The 15,946-nt window shown below is 44.1% G+C and overlaps 1 non-coding gene across 1 annotated transcript; it reads right to left on the bottom strand.

Moving 5' to 3' along the window:
- Positions 1 to 5,578: 5,578 nt before the first annotated feature.
- On the bottom strand, positions 5,579 to 5,684 carry LOC123947839. The gene has a single exon (XR_006819868.1). It is a non-coding gene; the product is annotated as a small nucleolar RNA U13 (small nucleolar RNA).
- Between the last annotated feature and the right edge of the window lie 10,262 nt (positions 5,685 to 15,946).

The raw sequence follows: 15,946 nt of genomic DNA, 5'->3' as shown, positions 1-15,946 counted from the left end.
CTGGTTTCAGGAGAACTTAGTGGTTCATCACTTATCTATAGCACAAAATTTCCTTCCTTTTTAAAGCTGAATAACATTCCCCTGTGTATATGTATATACACGAATACATATATATATGTGTTATATGTAATATATGTATAATATACATATAAAATGTGTGTATATACACATTTTGGAATATTATATAGACACACATTATATATATATGAATATACATATGTATGTATATATTATTTATTAAATTTGTCAATGGACATTTGGATGTTTGCACTTTGGGCTACTACAAACAATGCTGCTGTAAATATGGGTGTAAAAATATCTCTTCAAGGGACACCTGGGTGGCTCAGTCAGTTAAGTGTCTACCTTTAGCTCAAGTTATGATCCCAGGGTCCTGGGGCATTGGGCTTCCTACTCAGCGGAGAGCCTGCTTCTCCTTCTCCCTTTCCCAACCCTCCATTCATGCCCTCTCTTGCTATCTCTCTCTCACTCAAATAAATAAGTAAAATCTTTAAAAATAAATATAAATACATAATTATCTCTTCAAGACCCTGCTTTCAATTCTTCTGGCTATATACTCAGAAGTAAAATGGCTGGCTTTTTTCCATTTTTAGTTTTTTGAGGAACCACCATACTATTTCCCATAGCAGCTGTATAATTTTTCATTCCCAACGGCAATACAGATGGGCTCTGATTTCTCCACATCCTTGCCAACACTTGTTATTTCCTGTGGTGGTTCTGATTTGCATTTCCCTGAGTGAGGATGGGTGGTGCCGAGCATCTTTTTGTGCGCTTGTCGGCCATCTGTGTATCTTCTTTGGTGAAGTTCTATTCCAATACTTTGCCCATTTTTTAATTGGGTTATTTGGAGTTTTGTTTTATTTGAGTTGTCAGAGTTCTTTATATATTCTGGTTGTTAACCCTTATCAGATATATGACTTGAAGATATTTTCTCCCATTCCGTAGGCTGCCTTTTTTTTTTTTTTTTTAATAAACTCTATCCTCGGGGCGCCTGGGTGGCTAAGTGGGTTAAAGCCTGTGCCTCGGGCTTGGGTCGTGATTCCAGGGTCCTGGGTTCGAGCCCCGCATCGGGCTCTCTGTTCATCCAGGAGCCTGCCTCCCTTCCTCTCTCGCTGCCTGCCTCTCTGCCTACTTGGGATCTCTGTCAAATAAATAAAATCTTTTTAAAAAATTTAAAAAAAAAACTCTATCCCTAACATGGGTTTCAAACTTACGACCCCAAGTCAAGAGTACAATGCTCTACTGACTGAGCCACCCAGGCTCTAGTCTGTCTTTTCACTGTTGATCGTGTCCTTTGATAAACAGAAATTCTTAGTTTTGATGTAGTCCAGTTGATAAATTTTAACTTTTGTTTTCCTGTGCTTTTAGTGTCCTAGCCAAGAAGTCACTGTCAAAAGCAACATCATGAAAATTTCTTTTAAGACTATCTTAGCTTTTTAAAAAATAAATAAATAAGAATAAAACCTATGTATTTATTTATTTATTTGAGAGCGAGACTGCGCATGGGTGGGGAGGGGCAGAGTGAGAGGGAGAGACAGTCCTAAGCAGACTCCGTCTGCACTGAGTGGGGAGCCCAACTTGGCCTTGATCTCATGACCCTGAGCTCATGACCTGAGCCAAAACCAAGAGTAGATGCTCAACTGACTGAGCCACCCGGGTGGCCCTAAGCGTTGTGAAGTTTTAGTTCTTAGGTCTTTATAGTTCTATCTCTTGGGTCTCCTAAGTCTTTAATCCATTTTGTGTTAAATTTTGTATACAAGGTAATTCTTTCCCACGTGGGTAATCCAGTTTTCCCAGGACTACTTGTTGAAAAGACTCCTTTCCCCATTAAATGGTCTTGGTACCCTTGTTGAAAATTATTTGACTAGGGACACCTGGGTGGCTCAACTGGTTAAATGTCTGTCTTTGGTTCAGGTCATGATCCCAAAGTCCCAGGATTGAGTCCCACATGGGGCTCCTTGCTCAGCGGGGAGCCTGCTTCTCCCTCTGCTTGTGCTCTCTCTCTGACAAATAAATAAACAAAATATTTTTTTTTAAAGAAAAGAAAGAAAATCATTTAACCATATATGCAAGGGGTATTTTTCTAAGAGCTCTATTCTATTGGGAGTTCATGCTTAATGAGGACAGAGTTTTAGTTTGGGAAGATGAAAAATTTCTGGAGATGGATGGTGGTGATTGTCGTACAAAAAATGTGAATGTACTTAATGCCACTGTACACTTGAAGACGGTAAATCATGAAAAAATAAAAATAAAAAAGAAAATAAAAAATAAATAAAATGGTCAATCTTATGGGTATTTTACCACAATTATATAAAAATTCTTAATAAAATAAACATTTTCAGATAAGCAAAGTCTAGGATAATTTGTAGCCAGCAGACACTTACTCCAAGAAATGTGAAAAGAAGTTCTTCAGCTTGGAGGGAGAGATGAAAATGCAAACCTATAGGAAGAAAAAAGTACACTGAAAATGGCAAGTATGTGGGTAAATATAAGATATGATTGTTCTTTTTTAAAACTGTTTTAAAAAATAAGCTGGCAGATGATATGAAACTTTATGTGGAAAACCCAAAAGACTCCACCCCAAAACTGCTAGAACTCATATAGGAATTCAGTAAAGTGTCAGGATATAAAATCAATGCACAGAAATCAGTTGCATTTCTTTTTTTTTCTTTAAGATTTTATTTATTTATTTGACAGAGAGAGAGATCACAAGTAGGCAGAGAAGCAGGCGGGGGGCGGTGGGGGGAAGCAAGCTCCCTGCTGAGCAAGGGACCCTGAGCAAAGGATCCCAGGACCCTGAGATCATGACCTGAGCCAGAGGCAGAGGCTTAACCCACTGAGCCACCCAGGCGCCCCAGTCAGTTGCATTTCTATAAACCAACAACAAGACAGAAGAGAGAGAAGTTAAGGAGTCAATCCCATTTACAATTGCACCCAAAACCATAAGACACCTAGGAATAAATCTAGCCAAACAGGCAAAGAATCTATACTCAGAAAACTATAGAATACAGGGCGCCTGGGTGGCTCAGTGGGTTAAAGCCTCTGCCTTCAGCTCAGGTCATGATCCCAGGGTTCTGGGATCGAGCCCTGCATCGGGAGCCTGCTTCCTCCTCTCTCTCTCTGCCTGCCTGCCTCTCTGCCTACTTGTGATCTCTGTCTGTCAAATAAATAAATAAAATCTTTAAAAAATAAAAAAAAAAGAAAACTATAGAACACTCATGAAAGAAATTGAGGAAGACACAAAGAAATGGAAAAACATTCATGCTCATGGATTGGAAGAACAAATATTGTGAAAATGTCTGTGCTACCTAGAGCAATCTAAACATTTAACACAAACCCTATTAAAATACTATCAACTTCTTTCAAAGAAATGGAACAAATAACCCTAAAATTCGTATGGAACCAGGAAAAACCCGAACACCCAGAGGAATGTTGAAAAAGAAAAGCAAAGTTGGTGGCATCACAATGCCAGACGTCAAGCTCTGTTACAAAGCTGTGATCACCAAGACAGCGTGGGACTGGCACAAAAACAGACACATCGATCAATGGAACAGAATAGAGAACGCAGAAATGAACCCTCAACTCTTTTTTTTTTTTTTTAAGATTTTATTTGTTTATTTGACAGCCAGAGATCACAAGTAGGCAAGAGACAGGCAGAGAGAGAGAGAGAGGAAGAGAAGCAGGCTTCCCGCTGAGCAGAGAACCTGACACGGAGCTTGACCCCAGGACCCTGGGATCACAAACTGAGCCGAAGGCAAAGGCTTTAACCCACTGAGCCACCCAGGCACCCCTGGACCCTCAAATCTATGGTCAACTAATGTTCAACAAAGCAGGAAAGAATGTCCAAAGGAAAAAAGACAGTCTCTTCAACAAATGGTGTTGGGAAAATCGGACAGCCACATGCAGAAGAATGAAAGTGGACCATTTCCTTACACCACACACAGAAATACACTCGAAATGGATGAAAGAACTAAATGTGAGAAAGGAATCCATCCAAATCCTTGAGGAGAACACAGGCAGCAACCTCTTTGACCTTAGCCATAGCAACTTCCTCCTAGAAACATCGCCAAAGGCAAGGGAAGCAAGGGCAAAAATGAACTATTGAAAAAAGATGCATCTAAAATTAAAAATGTGATTTTTCTGTCTAATTAGTTAGCAAAGTTTATAATATAACCCATTTGTTTTCATCAATAGTATGCTAATAGTGGTTGAAATAACTTCTTGATCCATAATAATTTTTTTAAAGATTTTATTTATTTATTTGACAGATAGATCACAAGTAGGCAGAGAGGCAGGCAGAGAGAGAGAGAGGAGGAAGCAGGCTCCCTGCTGAGCAGAAAGCCCGATGTGAGGCTCGATTCCAGGACCCTGGGATCATGACCTGAGCCAAAGACAGAGGCTTTAACCCACTGAGTCACCCAGGCGCCCCCATAATAATTTTTAAATACAACTTCATGGACCCTGCAAATAAAAAACTATAACTTCAATTTAGAAAAATGAGCTATTGAGATTTCATCAAGATAAAAAGCTTTTGCACAAAAAAGGGAGACAGTCAACAAAACCAAAAAGACAACTGACATATCAGATAAAGGGCTAGTATCCAAAATCTATAAAGAACATATCAAACGCAACACCCAAGGAACAAATAATCCAATCAAGAAATAGGCAGAAGACATGAACAGACATTTTGGCAAAGACAACCAATGGCCAACAGAGAAATGAAAAAGTGCTCAACATCACTGGGCATCAGGGAAGTACAAATCGAAACCACAATGAGATCCCACCTCACACCAGTCAGAATGGCTGAAATTAACAAGTCAGGAAACGAGAGGTATTAATGAGGATGAAGAGAAAGGGGAACGCTCCTACAGTGTTGATGGGAATGTAAGCTGGTGCAACCATTCTGGAAAGCAGTATGGAGGTTCCTCAAAAAGCTGAAAATAGGGCTACCCTACGACCCAGCAATTGCACTACTGGGTATTTGCCCCAAAGATACAAATGTAGTGATCCGAAGGGGCACCTGTACCCCAATGTCTATAGCAGCAATGTCCACAAGAGCCAAACTATGGAAAGAGCCTAGATGTCCATCAACAGATGAACAGATAAAGAAAATGTGGTGTATATATATCCAATGGAATACTATGCAGCCATCAAAAACTAAAATCTTGCCATTTGCAACGATGTGGATGAAACTAGAGGGTATTATGCTAAGCGAAATAAGTCAATTAAAGAAAGACAATTGTATGATCTCACTGATTTATTATTAATATTATTTTAAGTAAGCTCTACATCCAACATGGGGCTCGAACTCACAAACCTGAGATCAAGAGCTGCAGGCTCTACCAAATGAGCCAGCCAGGCGCCCCAGGAACATTTTATATTTCCCTTATATTGTCCCTTGTGTCTTTCAATAGGTCCCTGGTAATGACTCATTAAAATAGCTTTGAGTACTTAGCATTATATAATTCCCACAATCCTCTTTTTGCCTCACTAAATGGGCTGTTCTACTAATGGGGATTCATAAACCTGTTTATTGCCTTCTAGACAGATTTTCCCCCCACATCAGACAGGTCATGTGCCAGTGTTGTGATAGCTGTGAGGGTAGTACAACTCACAGAGGAATAGCATGAACTCCCAGTAGTCACATCTATGAGGCACAAAAGTATCTACAATCTTTTTAATAGACTTTTAATTTTTAGAGTGGTTTTCGGTTCAAAGCTACATTGAGTGGAAAGTACAGAGATTTCCTCTACATCCTTTGCCCCCACACATCCATTGCCTCCCCCCATCAACATCCCCACCAGAGCAGGACACTTGCTCCATTGTGAACCTATACTGATCCTTCATTATCATCCAAAGTCCACAGATGACATGAGGGTTCACCCTGGGTGTTGCCCATTCTAGGGGTTCAGACAATCGTAGGATATATATCCACCAGGATGGCATCACATAGAATATCATCTACCCTAAAAACCTTCTGTGTCCTCTTCATCTCTCCCTCCCCCAACTCATGGCAACCACTCATCTTTTTTATAATCTCCATGGTTTTGCCTGTTCCAGATGTCAAACAAGTGGAATCATATAGCACGTCGTCTTTTCAGATTGGCTTCTTTCACTTAGGTATATGCATTTAAGGTTCCTCCATGTCTTCTCATGGCTTGATAGCTCATTTGTTTTTAGCAGTGAGAAATTCCCCATTATCTGGATGGACCAAAGTTTATTTATACATTCACCTCCTGAAGAACTCAGTTGCTTCCAAGTTTTGGCAACTGCTATGGACATCCATATGCAGGTTTTCTTGTGGACATAAGTCTTCAGCTCCTTGGAGTAAACACCAAAAAGCACAGTTGCTGGATGGTACGGTTAGATTACGGTTAGTTTGGTGAGAAACCACCAACTGGTCTTCCAAAGCCGCTGTGCCATTTTGCATTCCCACCAGCAATGAATGAGAGTTCCTGATGCTCCATATCCTCGAGAGCATTTGATGTTGTCAGTGTTCTAGATCTGGGGGCTCCAATACGTGTAAAGAGGCATCTCATTGTTGTTTTAGTTTTCATTTCATTGGGGTTACTTGGTGCAGGGCATCTTTTCATGTGCTTACTTGCTATCTGTTCTGTGTCTGTTAAAATCTTTGGCCCATTTTTTAATCAGGTTGTTCTCTTATCATTGCATTTTTTTTAAAGATTTTATTTATTACAGCAAGAGAAGGAACACAAGCAGAGAGAGTGGGAAAGGGATAAGCAGGCTGCCCACGAAGCAGTCCGGGAGCCCAATGTAGGGCTCGATCCCAGGACCCCGGGACCATAACCGGAGCCAAAGGCAGATGCTTAACGACTGAGGCACCCAGGTGCCCCTTATCATTGCATTTTAAGAGTTCTTTGTATATTGTTGATAATAATCCTTTACCAGATTTGTCTTTTGCAAATATTTTCACCCAGTCTGGCTTTTCATTCTCTTGACAATGTCCTTTGCAGGGCAAAACTTTTTAATTTTAATGAAGTCTAGTTTATTGGTTTTTTCTTACATGGATCATGCCTTTGTTGTACCTAAAAAGTTTGGGGTGCCTGGGTGGTTCAGTGGGTTAACCTCTGCCTTCGGCTCAGATCATGATCCCAGGGTCCTGGGATCGAGCCCCGAGTCGGGCTCTCTGCTCATCAGGGAGGCTGCTCCCCTTCCTCTCTCTCTTTCTGCCTCTCTGGCTACTTGTGATCTCTGTCAAATAAATAAATAAAATCTTTTAAAAAAAAAGTCATCACCATCTTCATGATCATCCAGATTTTCCCGTATGTTATCTCCTAGGGGTTTCACAGTTTTGCATTTTACTTGTAGATCTATGATCCATTTTAAGTTAAATTTTGTCGAGAGTGTATGGTCTCTGCCTGGATTCATTTTTTTGCACATGGATGTCCAGTTGTTCCAGCACCGTTTGTTAAAAAGACTCCTGGCTCCACTGTATTGCCTCTTCTCCTTGCTCAAGGAGTTGGCTGTTTTTATGCGGCTTTATTTCTGGGTTCTCTGTTCTGCTCCATTGACCCATTTCTCTATCCTTCACCAATACCACTGGCTTGATTACTATAGCCTTATAGGAAGTCTTGGAAGTTGGGTAGTGTGAGGCCTCTTGAGATAGGGAAACTGAAAGACTGCAGGGAAATCAGCTTTTTCCTCCTTTTCCTGCTTCTGTTCTTGCTAGGACCTACACCCCTACTTTTTACACAAGGCTCAGAATGCAAATAGTGCATCTCTTCCTTATAAGGGACAAGGAGTTGACAATTTCTCGGAATAGATGACATCTAAGGAAGGACCGGGTGAGAAGGACCAGACAAGCCATCATATGCATATTCCAGATCATTGGTACAAGACATCAACACCAAGATTCCCCAGCGCCAAGGAATAGCACCCAGGCCTCATCTAACTGGTTCCTGGTTGCTTAAGCAGACACATACACCAGACTATAATCCTCAGTAAAAACCCCTTTGCAGAGCAAAAATTTGAGCAAAGATGAAACTCTCTTTCTTTTCTGAGTTTCCCAGACATTCTGTCTGTACCTGCACTGTCTCTATACTTTCAATAAACTCTCCTCTTACCCGCCCTGCTGTCCCCATTTGATGTCTCCTGAACGCGTCCTGGGACTGTCCTGGCTGGTCCTACAGGACCCCCTCCAGATTCTCAGACCTGGCCTGCCTACATCACTCTGAATTCACTCTTCGATACTGAGTTGACTATTCTTTTTGCCTCTACATACAAACTTTACAACCTGTCAGCATTCACAGAAGAACTTGTGGGATTTTGACTGGGATTGGACTGAATCTATAGACCAAGTTGGAAAGAACGGACATCTTGGCAATATTGAGTTTTCCTATCCAAAAACACGAACTATCTCTCCATTTACTTAATTCCTCTTTAAGGTCTTTCATCAGAGTTTCATGGTTTTCCTCATATAGATCTTACATGATATAAATTTTTTAAATGTGACTGATGTGGGGGGGCTGGGGGGCTCAGTGAAGCATCCGACTCTTGATTTCTGCTCAGGTCATGACCTCAGGGTCGTGGGATGGAGCCCCACATCCCTGCTCAGCCCAGAGTCTACTTGTCCCTCTCCCTCTGCCGCTCCCCGTGTTCGCTCTCTCTCTCTCTCTCAAATAAATAAATAATCTTTTTAAAAATGCAACTGATGTATTTAACATGGAGTCTCTCCATGTAATTTCCATCTGTCATTGAGGTCAGGATCATATATGTCTTTAAGCAGCAGACGGCCCTGGTATCTGCAGGTATGGATATGAGAAATGGTCAAGAAGAGAAAGAAAATCTGATGGTTCCATTAGAATCTCAATTCTAGGTGTAGCTCAGCCGCTAACTTGCTGTGTGACTTCTGGCAAAACATTTCCCTTTCTAGGCCTTCATGAAGGGGTTAGGTTAGACCAGTGGATCCCAAAACTGACCCAAGGCTCAAGTCCCAAATATTTTTTCAATAGGTCTGGGGTGGGACCTGGAGAAATCTGTTTAATTAAAATCTTCTCTGGTGGAGCACCCAGGTGGCTTAGTCGTTAAGCGTCTGCCTTCAGCTCGGGTCATGATCCCAGGGTCCTTGGATCGAGCCCCCGTGTCAGGCTCCCTGCTTGGCGGGGGGGTCTGCTTCTCCCTCTCCCACTTCCCCTACTTGTGTTCCCTCTCTCACTGTGTGTCTCTCTCTGTCAAATAAATAAATAAAATCTTAAAAAAAAAATAATCTTCCCTGGTGTTTCTGATCTCTGGGATCCACGGATCCATTTGGAGTAAAGGAGGTTCCCGAATTTTCACAATCATGGGGCATCTAGTGTTTCCATAATCGTTTCATGACCTCCTAGGCCTACAGAAATACCTAGGGCGCCTGGGTGGCTCAGTGGGTTAAGCCGCTGCCTTCAGCTCAGGTCATGATCTCAGGGTCCTGGGATCGAGTCCCGCATCGGGCTCTCTGCTCAGCAGGGAGCCTGCTTCCTCCTCTCTCTCTCTGCCTGCCTCTCTACCTACTTGTGATCTCTCTGTCAAATAAATAAATAAAATCTTTAAAAAAAAAAAACCTACTAGTTCTGTTCATTAAGTACAGAAGTACAAACAAATTCAGTAAGTATTTATGTCCTAAGAACTTAAAGGCTGTTTGACACCACACACCTTCTCAAACCTTGGAAGCAGGATCCATTTCCTGTTTCACATTCATCTAGGCACAATACGTTTCTAAAAAAACACATTTTTCAAGATTTTATTGATTTATTTGACAGCGAGACAGAGAGACAGCACAAACGGAACGGCAGGCAGTGGGAGAGGGAGGAGGAGGATCTCCGCGGAGCAGGGAGCCCGATGCGGGGCTCGATCCCAGGACCCTAGGATCATGACCGCGGCAAAGGTGGCTGACTGAGCCTTTAACTGACAGCCCCCCAGGCGTCCCCCCCCCACAAAACTTTTTTTTATCACAACCACCACCACAACCTCAGCTTTGCACAGGCAGGAGGTTATCTAAAGGAATGTAATGTGAGCTTGCATTGAAACGGCCTCAAGCCAGCAGCTTTGTGCAGTATCAGACAGATGTCATTTGTGGAATGGGCTGAATTACGTCCTGACCCCTTTCAATTCCTCTGTTCAAATTCCAACCCCAGTACGTCAGACTCGGACTGTCTTTAGGGATAGGGCCGGTAAAGCTGTAGTCAAGGTAAAACCAGGTCCCGCAGGTGGGCCCTCACCCAGTCTGACTGGTGTCCTTGTAAGAAGAGACGAAGACACAAATGTGTGCCCACATTTGGTGAAATGACCACATGAGGGGCGCCTGGGTGGCTCAGTAGGTTAAAGCCTCTGCCTTCGGCTCAGGTCATGATCTCAGGGTCCTGGGATCGAGCCCCGCATCGGGCTCTCTGCTCAGCGGGGAGCCTGCTTCCTCCTCTCTCTCTCTGCCTGCCTCTCTGCCTACTTGTGATCTCTGTCTGTCCAATAAAGAAATAAAATCTTAAAAAAAGAAAAGAAAAAGAAATGACCACATGAGGACACCACGAGAAGGCGGCATCTGCAAGCCCACAAGCGAGGCCTCAGAGAAAGGAAAAGCGGCTGTCACTTGAATCTTAGGCTTCTGACCCCCCAGAACTGTGAGAAAATAACTCACGGCTGTTTGAGCCGCACCATCTGTGTTCTAGCAAACTAGCACACGCACACACTAGGGCCAGCTAGCACATTTTCCGGCAACATCATAAACATAAATAAACATTTCTGCCCTAATAACACACCTCATTCTTTGCTTCCGCAGATACCAATGTGCAGTCAGGAGAGAAGGCCTGAGGCCGGTGATTTAGGCGACCAGCTGGGAGGCGGTCGTGGTGTCTCGGAGAGAGCCAGTCAGGAGCTGGAGAAGGCTGGGAGCGGAGGGAATGCAGAAAAGCCGACATACGGGGATATATTTAGTGGTGAGAAGTACTTCTGCTTCAGGATTTGCAGATGGAATTGTGAGTGGCAGAGAACAGAACCTAGCTTTTTGTTAATAATATAGTTGTATTTGGATGCCTGGGTGGCTCAGTGGGTTAAAGCCTCTGCCTTTGGTTCAGGTCATGATCTCAGCGTTCTGGGATGGAGCCCCGCATGGGGCTCTCTGCTCAGCCAGGAGCCTGCTTCCTCCTCTCTCTCTCTGCCTGCCTCTCTGCCTACTTGTGATCTCTGTCAAATAAATACATAAAATCTTTAAAAATAATAATAATAATAATAATAATAATATAGTTGTATTTGTATCATGACTAGAGAATGAAAGACTCTAGTCTTAGAGTCTTAGAAAGACTCTAAGAAAGAAAATAGAGTCTTAGAAAGACTCTATTAAGAGCCTCAAAATGTCATGCCATGTCCAAGGTGCCGGGAAGCAGAGGGGAGCAAGATAAGGGGTCTGCTTTCTCTTAATTAAGAGGGTGGCTGTTGGGGCACCTGGGTGGCTCAGTTGGTTGGGCATCCGCCTTCGGCTCAGGTCATGATCCCAGGTCCTGGGATCAAGCCCCACACTGGGCTCCCTCTCCTTCTGCCTCTCCTCCTGCTTTCTTTTCTCTCTTTCAAATGAATGAATAAAATCGTAAAAAATAAAAAAAAAGAAGAAGAAGGTAGATGTTGTTTTTCACAAAACTAGAACAAATAATGCTAAAACGTGTATGGAACCACAAAAGACTCTGAGTAGCCCAGCAATCTGGAGAAAGAAGAGCAAACGGGAGGTATCCCAGTCCCAGGTTTCAATATACGCTCCGAAGCTGTTGTACTTGTAGTAGCACGGACTGGCACAAAAACCGACATGCGGATCAATGGAAAAGAGTAGAAAGCACATGGGTGGCCTGGCTAGTTCAGTTAGTGGAGCATGAGACTCTTGGTCTCAAGGCTGTGAGTTCGAGCCCCATGTTGGGTGTAGAGATTACTTAAAAATAAAATCTTAGGGATACCTGGGTGGCTCAGATGGTTAAGTATCTGTCTTCGGTGTAGGTCATGATCTCAGAGTCCTGGGATTGAGCCCCGCATTGGGCTCTCTGCTCAGCGGGGAGCCTGCTTCCCCCTCTCTCTCTGCCTGCCTCTCTGCCTACTTGTGATCTGTCAAATAAATAAATAAAATCTTAAAAAAAAAAAAGTAGTGTTTTCTACTGATTGAGCCAACCAGGTACCCTTGACTAATATCTATATTATAAAAATTTAAATAAGATTAACTAAATTAAAGATTAAAATATATATTCCAATATATATATTTTTGAAAGATTTTATTTATTTGAAAGAGAGTGTACACTCAGGTGCGGGGGAGGGGCAGAGAGAGGGAGAGAGAATCTCGAGCAGACTCTGCACTGAGCATACAGCTAGATGTCAGGCTGGATCCCAGGACCTGGGATCATGACCTGAGCCTAAATCGAGAGCCGGACTCTTGGGTTAAGCACCTGCCTTTGGTGCAGGTCATGATCTCAGGGTCCTGCGATCGAGCCCCACATAGGGCTCTCTGCTCAGCGGGGAGCCTGCTTCCCCTTCTCTCTCTGCCTGCTGCTCTGCCTACTTGTGATCTCTGTCAAAAAAAAAAGAGAGAGAGAGAGAGAGTCAGATGCTTAACTGACTGAGCCACCCAGGTGCCCACCCCGATTTAGATTTCAAATGATCAGTCAGGCTAATATGTGGAAAATAGGTTTTAGGTTGGCAAGTGAGGCCACTGGGAAAATAGACATCTACCAGGAACGCGGGCAGAAACTGATGCTGACTCATCTGGGGTGGCAGGCCGAGGAGGTAAGAGGGCAGATTTGGGATATGTTTCAGATACAGATCAACTAGGCTGGTACTTTATGTGGCAAGTTCTGCTGTACAAAGATCCGGATAGTCTGCCTGGACCTCGTCACAGGTGTTTAAGTTTGCAACGCAGACTTAGATGTGTAGCCCTAAGGCTTTAGATCACACGGATGCGGATTTGAACTCTGGCTCTACCGCTTAGTCACTGTGTGACTTCGTACAAATCATCTTCATAGCCTCCTACCCTGTAAAATGGGGATAAAAATATTTAGCTCAAAGGGTACATAAGATAAGGCGTATAAGCCCCTCGCAGAGAATCTGGCCACACAGGAAGAGCTCAGTGGATGACAGCGGTTAGCGTTTTTATCAGTTACTGGACACTTCCACAGTCATTCCAATTAACTAACTGCAACGGTTCTTTTCCTGGCCTCCCTGCTTCCATTCCAGCTGCTCCAATCCCTCCTCAACTTGACCGCTGACCTCCACCTACAGCACATCCCTATCATGTCACTGCCCTTTCTAACACAGTCGTGGCTCCCACCGCCCACAGATTAACACACAAATGTCTTAGGATAACAACCAAGGCCCTTCAAACTCGGAACCCTCCCTGCCCACCTATCTAGCCCCTTCCCACAGCCTGGCTGATAGCCACGTCAGAATTTCCACCTGATGCTTTTTCGTAAGTAACACCTACTTGATCCAAGGATCGGATCAATGGTGAGTCCCATATTAATCCCTATGGATGCATCTATCACAGGAAACCAATGGCATTTTCAGACTTAATTGTCATCAGTAGAAGAAAACGCTCCTCCAGTTCCGTTTGCCATGTAATCCCACATTTTTGCTTCACACCACTCTTTTGGAGACGTCAAGATTGGACCACGGGAACGGCTGCTGTTGGCAGCCCCCCAGCACCCGTCATAGTTAGAAAGAGAGCCGATAAACATTGCCATGGATTTACAAATGCTTATCTCCTGTCCTACAAGAGGGAGTGGGCTATTTTTTTTTTAGAAGCCTTGCTAATGGATTTCAAGGTGATCAGCTCAAACGAGCAAAAGGGATGGTCGGTTGTCATGAGGATTCAGTAAAATACTCGAAAGCACCTGGGGTGAGTAGCCGTTCATTACGTATCTGTTGACCCCGAACTTGGGTCAACAACCACATGAAAGGTGCGGTTTAGTGAAAAGTTGTTTTGGCACCAGGAGGACGGGTTTACTTAGCCTTCTTAAGCTTAAGCCTCAGTTCTTAAAAAGATAAGAATGCCTCCTGCCTTTTGCTGTGAGGATAAAGGGGGTTACAGGATAAATGAAAACACTCCGCCAGAAAACACCTGCCACACATCACAGACCTTAGGAAACACCGGGCCCATCTTCCCTTTCACAGGCCCAGAGAAAGTAAAAAAAAATAATAAAAGTCGCATCTCTCAGGAGACTTGTCAGCGCTCGTGGGGACAGACCTGGGTAGACCACTCTCCGCGTACTAAAGTGGGCGTGTGATAATTAACTCCCAATTAACTGTATACATCCAGAAATGGTATCACCAAATTAACTGCCATCATTTCATAAACAATTTAGGCTCCTTTAACTGATACTTAAAAATCCCTACTTACATTTCTCATGTTCATTCCAAACAATTTGCTAGGAGGTGGACCTGTCAATAGGAAGGACAAACTTATTACTATTTGTCACCAAGGCCCTCAAAATAATCATTACTCAGAAAAGCCAAAACAGTTGAAATTTTCTGTATTCAATCAACTCCCCATCCGACTCCCTCTCAGTTTGGGCTTTGCCTGGAGGACTCCCCATAACCCAGCCCAAACCGGAAAGAAACATTAATAGTCAAAGCTCCACTGTGGCCATTTGGGTTGCTGGGATAGAGATGCTGGTAGTTGCGGAGGGTTAAGAGATCCAGCAAAAGTATCATTCTAGGGGCACCTGGGTGGCTCAGTGGGTTAAAGCCTCTGCCTTCGGCTCGGGTCATGATCCCGGGGTCCTGGCATCGAGCCCCGCATGGGGCTGTCTGCTTGGCAGGGAGACTGCTTCCTCCTCTCTCTCTGCTTGCCTCTCTGCCTACTTGTGATCTCTGTCTGTCAAATAAATAAATAAATAAAATCTTTAAAAAAAAAAAGTATCATTCTAGACTAGTAGATGATGAGATCACAGGATGTTTGAGTTTTTGAGCTTTATGCCCATCCAAGGCAGGTATCCTGAAAAACCTGATTTATTCAAGAGTGATGCAAGGGTCACTGCTCCCTGATCTAACAAACCTCTCTAGGACACAATTCCTTCTTCCGTCCAAGAAGGCTAATAAAAAAGCTTACTTGGTGAGTTCATTGTGAGGCATTATCTACGACAACGTAACTGAAAGTGCTTTCCGCATTGCAAAGCACTACTTACAGATTGGTTATGAGTTTTCCTAAGTCGGGCCATTTTTACGGAGGAGGAAAGTGTGGCCTATTTAAGAAAAAATAATAATAATCAGGGGCGCCTGGGTGGCTCAGTGGGTTAAAGCCTCTGCCTTCAGCTCAGGTCATGATCCCAGAATCCTGGGATCGAGTCCCGCATAGGGCTCTCTGCTCCACGGAGATCCTGCTTCCTCCTCTCTCTCTGGCTGCCTCTCTGCCTACCTGTGATCTCTGTCTGTCCAATAAATAAATAAAGTCTTTTTAAAAAAAATCAAACTCTTCCCCAGGGTGATGAGGGCAGAGCTCGCTCGGTTACTGCCACTCACCAACCCTTCCCGGTTTTCAAAGCCCGGTTCGAGTACACGTTTTCCTCAGCCTGGCGCACTGGGCCAAGAGCCAAAATTCCCAGGTTCGCATCCCGGCTCTGCCTCCTCCACAGTCCTAGGGCACCTGCTTCGTGTCCCGTGTGCCTCGGCGGCCACCTGGAGAAGGAAGGGTGGTGACCGCGCCCGGCCAGCCTGGGTGCTTAATAATGGCAGTTACGCTTTGTCTGCCAGCTCATCGCTCCCTTTCCCGCTCCCCCGCGCACCGGGGTTGCAGTCAAAGCCGGGCACTTTAAGGACTCGCTCAGGGCAGGGCACTGTGCTCACTGCTCTGGCCCGGGCGCAGCCCCGCATCTCCGAGTACCTAAGACAAAGGGGGGAGGGGTCTCGCCGGCCCCCGCCCCCAGGGGCGCAACCCCGGGGCGGTGTCCCAGCCCCCAGCTCGATGGTTCCC

This window comes from Meles meles, chromosome 7 (assembly GCF_922984935.1).
Source record: "Meles meles chromosome 7, mMelMel3.1 paternal haplotype, whole genome shotgun sequence".
Lineage (NCBI taxonomy): Eukaryota > Metazoa > Chordata > Mammalia > Carnivora > Mustelidae > Meles > Meles meles.
Note: the sequence above shows the minus strand (reverse complement) of the source record. Positions and strands in the feature narration are given on the sequence as shown.